Consider the following 10,100-nt stretch of genomic DNA (forward strand, 5'->3'; position numbering starts at 1 on the left):
TTCATATTGCAATTTCCTTCATACTCAAGATAATTTATGGCATCCGATTGAAGGGCACCTTCAAGTAGTTATGCCTTAGGTGGAATAACATATATGTTTGCTACTTTTCCAATGAGTTGAGCTATGTTTTGATACTCAAATAGAAAGGTCTGAATTCAAATACATTATATTTTTTAAGTTAGCTAAGTTTAATTTATCATATGAAGGATCTCAATAAGGCATATCTTTAATAGTTTTTACCTTTTTTCTCCTTGAGAATGCCACTAATACTTAGTGCTTTGTTCTTAAGATTCAGTCTACTTTTTCTGAAAATGCATTGATATACCCAAATCAAAGTTGGCAAACTGAAATGGCAGAGGGAGAAGTAAAATATCTAGCCTTTATTCCTCCCAAATTCTTCTCAAATATGACAGTATCTCATATATTTGAGACTGTTTTAATGCCTAAACTTGATTTATATTTCTAGCAGTTTCAAGGAATTCTTTCACATTGGCAGCACGATCAAGTATTGCTGGGATGCAGTGTGGTTTTAAAAACTGCAAGTGAAAACCACAAGCCCCTAGAAAAATAATTCTGGAATTTAACAGAACCACAGTTGGGGAATTCATTCATAAAATTCTCATTAATTCCAATAGAAGTTATTTTAAGAGATGTTGATTAGTAGTATATTCTCTTTCTAATCATTGCTGGTCTCCATTAATATTGATCCTCTAACCACTAAGTTACTAGGTTGGTGCAAAAGTAATAATGCTTTCTGCACCAACCTAATATAAGCAATTGGTTCCAACTAGTATTAACCACACATATCAAAAAAGAAATGGATAGACTGCATAAGTCAGTGATTTCTAAATGACATTTATATACAAATTCTATTAATTTCACTAGTAATCAAACATATTTTTCTTTTTTTTTCCTCCCTAGACATGGGGGTCTACTTCTTCTTAAGTGAACTTCCAGCAGTGCCCCCCAAAAAGCTGTTTTGTAAAGACTCAAGGATTACCTTCCAGCACTGCCTGTGTTAACTGTCATTGCTCCAGTTTTCTGCTCTCCACTCTCCACTCTTACCACCAGCAGGAGAGGAGCTGACTTCCTGTCCTTGGGGCTGCCCGGTGTCACCGACCCAGCCCTCTAACTTCCCTGGCTTTTCACTAATTCCTCCATCTGCTGGTGTCTCAATTTTGTGACGGGATCAGAAGAAAGAGCATAAATGACCTTCTAATGGGTATAAATTTTATTTCCAATTTAATTTGAAATTTTTTAATTAATATGAAGAATAAAATAGATTTCAAAATTTCAAGCAAAATTGTGTCTAATTTTTGAGGTTTATAAGAAAAGTCATTTATACATAAAAAAGTGAGGAGGAATTTCATTCTATAAATTCTGTCCTACACTCAGATATTTCAGCATAGGCTGCAGGTCTTCCTGAACTTCTCGCTAATATGATTTTGTGTTGAAAACTATTAGAGGGAGTTTGGTGAGGAAAAGCATTTTTACAGGTAGTTTAGTGTCCATTTCTTTTGAATACCCCTCAGCACAGGGCAAGAAGCTCTGTAACATGCATTAGCACTAATTGAAGGGTTTATTACCTGTATATTGGACTCTCTGAAACTTTAGAGAAGAGAGTTTTTAAGAATATTTTATTTAATGTCCTCTAAATTTACAATCAGCATCTTTTAATTGATGTTTACTTTGGTTTATGGCTTTCTTAAAGTTTCATTGCAAAGAAAGGATTATGAGTATGTTTAGTTGTAAACATGACAAGTATAGACTTTCTGAATTCAGCGAAGTGTGGAAGTAATAGGCCAATAAATTACTGCTAAGTAGCTGGGTTTAAAAAAAACAAACACAAACAAAACTAAACACTGCATTGCAGATTCCTACTGTGAGCTTTTCTTTTTTCTTTTTTTCTTTTTTTTTTGAATAATATATGTGCAATCATTCTCCCCAGAACTATCACAGCTTGAATTGAAATAATCGCTCTAATTTGTATGGCAAAAGAAAAAAAATAACACCCTTGTTTGTGCTGATAAAATGCAACTTGTGGCAACTCCAATCCTGTGGTTTTAATGTGATTCAGAAAGCTGTCTTCAATAAAGGAATGTATTAGAGATACTAAAAGCTGATACCGTTTTGTTTTTTGTAAAGTTCTGGAACAATTTGGCTGATTGGTGGAAAATGTGCTTTAGATTTTCTGATAAGTGATTTTCCGTTCACCAAAATTTATTTCCATATCCAGAAACATGATTTTGAGAAGCCTTCTCAATCCATGGGGTACCCATGGGCTTCTAGTATTATGTGCCAGATGTAATTGCAGTTTGCACAAACCTCTTATGAATGGCAACTAAAAGTTGTCAAAAGATAGGAAATAAAGAGGCTGGTTGGTTTGAGTAGAATAAAATATTTCTAGGGAATTTATTTCACTTTAGACTGTTTCAAAGGACACTCTAAGAACAGAAACCATGAAGATGTTTTATTTACCTGGCACTAATGTCCACAGAAAACAACCTGAGACAAGAGGTTACACAAATTTGGGATTTCAAGTTGTCAGAGGAGTTGGAAGTGCCTTACCCCTTGTCATCCTCCCAGAACCTCTGGAGGTCAGGTAGGGTACTGTTGGCTTTCAGGGCCTTGAAAAGTCAAATGGTTCTAATCATCTTCTGGACAAGCTCTGTCTTGGCAACTCCATTTAAATGATTTACTTTTCCACTTTTCCTCCCACTGGTTCACTACATCCCTCTGAAGTTTCCCCACACCTCTAATCTCTTTATAGCATTGCGTGAATGAATTACTTTAATGCATATTGTTGTTTTTCTGTCTAGCCCATTAGAACGTAGTGCCACAGGACAGGGATATTTGTCTTTTTGCTCCCTGGTGCTGAAATCAGTAATTTGTGGTATTCAATAAACAGTCCTTAGATGACTGGGTAGTTCCTATAGCTACAGACCAGTGAAGCCACAGTGTTTTAATGGGTTTGTAGTACTCAGGAGTCCTTGGGAAACGAATCAGCAGTGGATTTGGGGTGGAAAAGGAAATCTTGAGTGATAGATTTATTCAAGTCCTCTGCCAGAGAGACAAGATGGTCCACGAATAATGGTGGCCCCCAGCTTGGCCCAGGCTGTGGTCCTAGATATGCAGAAGACCCCCAAGTGGATCAAACCACCACCCCTCTCTGCAAGGCCTCTTCTGATCTCCCACACAAGGTAAGTCAGGGGACAGCCACTTCTGGTAGAAGGGAGAATCTCTGATTTTCTGAACTTGTTGCTCTGTGAGCCATTCTAGCAAAATATTGAACTTAAGGAGGAGTTCATGGGAACCCCTGACTTGTAGCCAAGTTGGACAGAAATCTGGGTAACATGAGGACCCACTACTTGTGTTGAGTGTCTGAAGTGGGGGACAGTTTTGTAGGACTGATCTATTTACCTATGGGGTCTGCGTTAACTTCAGGTAGTTAGTATCATAACTGAATTTAACATACCCAGTTGGTGTTTGGAGAATTGGAGAATTAGTCAGTGTGGGAAACACACACTCATATCACACACAGACACGCATACCTCGCACATGAGGTTTTACACATTTGACATTGGAGTGAAGTGCTGAGTGTGGTAAACAGGTTGTTTTTTCTATACAACCTTCAAGACTCCAATTTATATATGTTAGATCTTTTGCTTTTCATCATTTTGTTCCTCTGTGCTTCGTTCTAGAACTTAGGTGAGGAAAAATTATCTAGGCTACCTGGATCACACTTTGAAAACTGCTTCCCTGTGGTGCCACTCTTCAAAATTTCAACCTGTTCTGCCTTCTTAATGGACTCTAAGTCTGGATTGTTTTTCTTCTTAGCAGCATGTGTCATTAGAACACATTATTCACTTTCTCAGTCTCTCTGAGCCTCCCCTAAATGAGCAGATTCTGCCAGGAAATACCTAAAAAACAGGGTTGAGATCTCTGAATTTTCTTTTTCCTGAGAGTCTCAAATATATAATTCTTCACCATCTCTTTGACTTTACATTGCCTTAATATACATACTTAAAATACTTTCTTTAGCTTTCCCAGTTGTTCTTTTGGGAAACATTGTTCAAACCCTTGTGCCACTTATAACTGATAACAGATCTCTCTCCGTTTTACATTGGACAAAGTTTTAGCTGTTATCTTCAATGCAAAAATAATCAGAAAGTTAACATGTGATTATTGTTAAAATATTCTAATTAGCCAGGCATGGTGGCACGTGCCTGTAGTCTCAGCTACTCCAGAGGCTGAGGCAGGAGAATCGCTTGAACCCTGGAGGCAAAGGTTGTGGTGAGCAGAGGTCGTGCCACTGCACTCCAGCCTGGGCAACACAGCAAGACTCCATCTCAAAAAAAAAATATATATATATTCTATTTAGTCTTTAAAATACGCGTAACCTTACATACATAGGGAATTTTCATTATGGACATTTGTGTAATGAAGGGTGCACATCATAACCATGGTTAAATTTGTTAGCAAATAAAAAGCCATAGGTTTTTAAAAATTTTTTATTTAGATATTTTTATTTCTCCAAATTTGTTGTTTATCAGAAGTGACTGAAATAAAAAATATAATTGAGTCCCATCATCATCATCATCATGAAGATGGCTTTAAGAGAAAACTGGTCAGATGAATATTACTGTTTCCCATTTTCAACCAATAAACAGTTGCCATTCATAAATTGACAGCCAGGAGTCTGTCAAGAATGCTCAAGATATGTTTTATAATACAACATACCTGTTCACAGGGGGAAAAAACCCAGGAAATAACTTACCTGTACTTCTTGATTTCATCAAACAAGACAAGCACAAAAGCACCACCCAAGCCTCTGAGAACACTGGACCATGAACCCTTGAAAAAAGCTTTGCCTCCTTCATCACCAGCAGTCTTCCTCCAGCAGTCAAGTGTGCCTGTGTACGTGATGTTAGTTACTTTGCGCCCTGACTGCATCATCATGAGGGACGAACAATGTCAAATGAATAGGCAGTCAACCCAGAAAAGGCAGTGACAGTCTGTGTGGTCATCCAGCTGATGACGATGTGAGTGTTCCTGGGATCCAGAAGCATTCCCTTTGCAGTGTCATAGATACCGAAGTAGGCAGCTCGGATAATACCCTGCACAGACACGTTAAAGCCTTGGTATAGGCCCTTAATCCCATCAGATTTGTAGATCTTAACCAGGCAGTCACGGAGGCCTCGGAAATTTCCTTTCAGCTTCAGCTTTACCCACATTAGCTGCTAGACAGGTACAGGCAAAATCAAGAGGGTACACAAAACACAAGGATGTGGCCCCAGTGGCACCGCCTGATGCCAGATTCCCTGCAAAGTAGGGCCAAAACTGAGTCTTTTGTCCACACCACCCAGGAAGATCTGCTTGTATTTATCTTTGAAGGCGAAGTTAAAAGCCTGGGTGGGGAAGTATCTGATGACATTGGCCAGGTTACCGCGCCAGGACAGGACTCCCTGGTTCTTGGGAATAAGACCGCGCAGTCTACAATGCCCTTGTATTGCTTATCTGAGGTGATCTGCTTGCTGGCATGCTGCACCTGCAGCAGCAGCTTGACCTGCTCAATGGGCGCTACCACTGTCTTGGAGATGGCTGCGGCCACTCCACCTGACAGGAAGTCCTTGGCGAAGGACACAGCGGCATCTGTCATGTTGAAAGGAAAGAGGAGGCAGGCTGTCACGGGACTGGACCGGGCCGGGAACCGGCTTTGACTCCGGGGCTGCCTAGGTTTTTTTATCCAGCAATTCCTAGTATTCCCCTTCCGCTGTGAAAAACATTCCAAACTGTTGAATTTTAACATTTTAGAAGATGGCGTAGGGTTTGCGGGAATGTGCAGAGATGCTTTCCTTTTCTGTCTGAATAAACGTCTGTATCTTCTCACAGCTCCTAAGAAAAGGAAACCGTGTCAAATACACCAGACGGAGTTACTGAGAAGTGTGTTTTTGTCTTTCTCTAGCTAAGGAGTGCTTTCTCTTCCTCAGGTCTTAGATGCCCCTGAGACTCTGATAGAAACATCTGAGTTGTGTTCCTTAAAAAGGAAAGAGAGAGAGAGAGAGAGAGAGAGAGAGAGAGAACCAAAGGATGAGCACAGTTTCAGGTATTCCGAAGACAAAGCCTATTCATGGACCCCAGGGTAAAACTTCTCATCTGGTTGGAACAGTCTGGAGACTGTTCCATCCAGATCCAGTTGTGAATGTGCCACCCACATGCCCTGTGTATTTACATGTTAGAAGGCAATGCTTGAAATTCCTTCCACTTGCTGCTGTAAACCCAGCTAAATCCCCTGAAACCAGCTCATCAGAAACTCACTTTCATAATCAAAAAAGAAGCACATGGAGGGGCAAAACACATGCCTGAGAGTAGTTATTTTCATGTAAGATGATGCTTAGTAACATCTATTTTTAAAATTATATATACACATATTTAAAACTGAAATTATGTAATCTATTAAAAACATGCTTGAAAGTTCACCCCCAAGACTTTTTTTGTTGTTGTTTTGTACCATCTTACATCACCACTACTTCATACCACTTTATATGATTAACACTTATATATAGAGAGAACATAGAGAACATATATATGTGTTCTCTATATATGTATATGTTTAAGAAACATGTATATATGTTTCTTAAAGGCTAAGTTTAAGAAAATGTTTTTAAGCATTCCCTTATTTCATTATTTTGCACATTCATTTGATAATGTTTTCCTGCTGAGAAGGAACATAAAATAGAAAATTTCTGTATATAACAAAGAAGGTATTTTGTGTTTATATTTTATGTTTCTATCATAGTGCATAAAAAATCAGGAAAGTGATGCCCTAACATAGTTTACATTTTATTAATTTTTGTTATTTTTAGTTTTTTTAAACAACTAAAAGTCTTTCATTCTAAGCTGACAAAAAATTGCCTATTTAATTATGGAGCAGCTGAAATACAGCAAATCCTTATTAATTTAGAGTCTATTAGTAAAGTGTTTGAGATAATTTGAAAAGAAAGAATGCTATTTATGCAATTTAGAGATAAACCATGTTGGCAAGTGAGTTAAGTGTAAATAAGATTTTATAAGGGGTATTTGCTATTCTAAAAGAAGGAATTTTCAGTCACATTAACATCAATTTGGTGAGTCAATTCTGAAACCTGTTTTTTTTTCTGTACCTTAGTGTAGATCCAGTGGGTCCTCTGTGCTGCTGAACATTATTAGCATAGTTCATTATGCCATTCACATGTAAGAGAACGGCTCTTCTATTTAGTATTCTAGAATTTATTCTGTGCTTCATATAGAGAACTCACCATGCTCCTGTTAATCTAAATGAGTGTGGAAATCAGTGGGCTGTATGAATTGGGTGATAGTGTCTATAACATTACACCTAATGCTAAAAACAACAACAAAAGCTAAAATGATCAGGTAGACTATAAAAAATAGTATGTTTGCAGTTATTTTTCATCATATGAAAACCAAATCAACTAAAATCATTAGCTGATCTGATTAGGTAACAAAAAAAACGTATCTCAGATATATTTACTTATATGAATGAGGGAAGCAAAAGCAAGTGAACAGTGAGGTTCAACAATGAACCTCACTGTCGAACAGAGTTGAGGTTTGAGGCCTGCAGGGTCCTCTGGGATTCCGTTTAAGCCGTTATTAAGGATTTAAAAATCTCATTGATTTCGTGTCCAATATGTAATCAATTGACTATATAAAAATACATGGATCATTGAAGGTTCCAGCAAATGCAAAAGACAAGTAAAAATAAAATCTAAGCAAATTAAGAATAGTAAAGGAAAAAATGGGGTATTTATAAAATAATAGAATTGTCCACAAAGAAAATCTTAATATAGGAAAAAAGTATTAAGACTAATCATAGTGTTTTTAGCAGTTTTGGTGGATAAAAGGTGTTTATATTTTATCTGTACCTTTTAGAGAAAGAAGTGTTTCTCTTTTTTCTCAGCTTTATTGAGGTTTTACAAAAAAAGGTTTATATATTGAAGTGATGTTTGATATGCATATACATTGTGAAATGAGTACTACAATTAAGCCAATTAACATATTCATTACCTCACATAGTTACCCTTTTTTTTTGTAGTGAGAACATTGAAAAATCTACTCTCAGCAAATTGCGAGTATACAATTCTGTATTGTTAACTATAGTCACCATGGTATGCAGTAGCTCTCCAGAATGTATTCATCCTGCTTAACTACACTTTTGTACCCTTTGACTAATATCACCCTAGTTTTCCCACCATTCCCAGTCCCTGGCAACCACCATTCTACTCTCTGCTTCCATGAGTTCTGCTTTTTTAGATTCCACATTTGAGTATTTGTCTTTCTGTGCCTGGCTTATTTCACTTAACATAAAGTACTCCAGCTTTATACCTGTTGCCCAAACAATAGGATATCCTGCTTTTTAAAGACTAAATAATATTCCTGTATATATATAAAAATATATATAATAGTCTATGACTATATATTATAAATATATTATATATAATAGTCTATGACTTATATAGACTAGGCTATGTATATATAAAATAGTCTAATAGTCTGTATATAATAATATATATGGTATTATATATATATATATATATATAATAGTATATGTACATAACATTATCTGTCCATGGACACTTAGGTTGATTCCATCTCTTGGCTATTGTAAAGAATGCTGCAGTAGACATGGGAATATGATACATTAATGACAAATTGATTTCATTTCCTCTGGATATATACCCAGAAACCAAATTGCTGGATCTTATAGTAGCTCTATTTTTAATTTTTTGCAGAATCTCCATGCTGTTTTCCGTAATGACTCAACTAGCTTACATTTCCACTAACCATGTACAAGCGTTTGTTTTCCACATCCTCACCAATACTTGTTTTTTTATTTTAAAAATTTTTGATAACAGCCATTCTAGCAGGTGGGAAGTGATAGCTCATTGTGGTTCTGATTTCCATTTTTCTGTTAATTAGTAATGCTGAGCATTTTTCTGTATACCTGGTGGCCATTTGTATGCCTTCTTTGTAGAAATGTCTATTCAGGTACTTTGCACATTTTTAATTGGGTTGTTTTCTTGCTATAAAGTTGTTTGAGGTTCTTATATATTTCGGATATAAACCCCTTATCAGTCATACGATTTGCAAATATTCTGTCTCATTATTTAGGTTGTCTCCAAACTCTGTTGATTGTTTCCTTTGCTGTGTGGCAGAAGCTTGTTAGTTTGATGCATACCACTTCTCTATTTTTGCTTTTGTTTCCTGTGCTTTTGGGGTCATATCCAAAAACATTGCCCAGACCAATGTCATAGAGCTTTCTCTCTGTTTTCTTCTAGTAGTTTTACAGTTTCAGGTCTTACATATGTCTTTAATCCATTTTGAGTTTATTTTTGTATATCGTGTGAGACAAGGTCTAATTTCATTACTCTGTGTGTGAATATCCAGTTTTCCCAGAACGACTTATTGAAAAGGCTATCCTTTACCCATTGTATGTTTTTGATGTCTTTGCTGCAAATCAATTGACTGTAAATGTGTGGATTTATTTCTTGGCTACCTATTCTGTTCCACTGGTCTATATGACTGTTTTTATACAAATACTATGCTGTTTTGATTACTATAGCTTTGTAGTATATCTTGAAATCAGGTAAAGCAATGCCTCCTGCTTTGTTCTTTTTGCTCAAGATTGCTTTAGGTATTCAGGGTCTTGTATGGTTCTATATAAATTTTAGGATTTTTTCTATGTCAGTGAAAAATATTGGAAATGTTATAGGAATTCTACTGAATCTGTGGATTGCCTTGGGTAATATGAACATTTCAATAATATTAATTTTTCCAATTAATGAGCACAGAATATCTTTCTGTTTGTGTCTTCTTCAATTTCTTTCATCAATATTCTATAGTGTTTAGTATACAGACTTTTCACCTCCTTAGTTAAATTTATTCCTAAATATTTTATTCCTTTTGGTGCTATTATAAATGTGATTGATTTGTTGACTTCTTTGTATAATAGTTTTTTTGTCAGTATATAAAAATGCTATTGGTTTTGTTATGTAGATTTTGTACCTTGCAACTTCACTGAAATCATTTGTTACTTCTAACAG

The 10,100-nt window shown here is 36.3% G+C and overlaps 1 pseudogene; it reads right to left on the minus strand.

Annotated features, from left to right (window-relative positions):
• LOC116810577 (ADP/ATP translocase 2-like) overlaps positions 1-5,719 on the minus strand; it is a 32,170-nt pseudogene extending 26,451 nt beyond the window's left edge.
• Between the last annotated feature and the right edge of the window lie 4,381 nt (positions 5,720-10,100).

This window comes from Hylobates moloch, unplaced genomic scaffold (assembly GCF_009828535.3).
Source record: "Hylobates moloch isolate HMO894 unplaced genomic scaffold, HMol_V3 SCAFFOLD_1, whole genome shotgun sequence".
Classification (NCBI taxonomy): Eukaryota; Metazoa; Chordata; class Mammalia; order Primates; family Hylobatidae; genus Hylobates; species Hylobates moloch.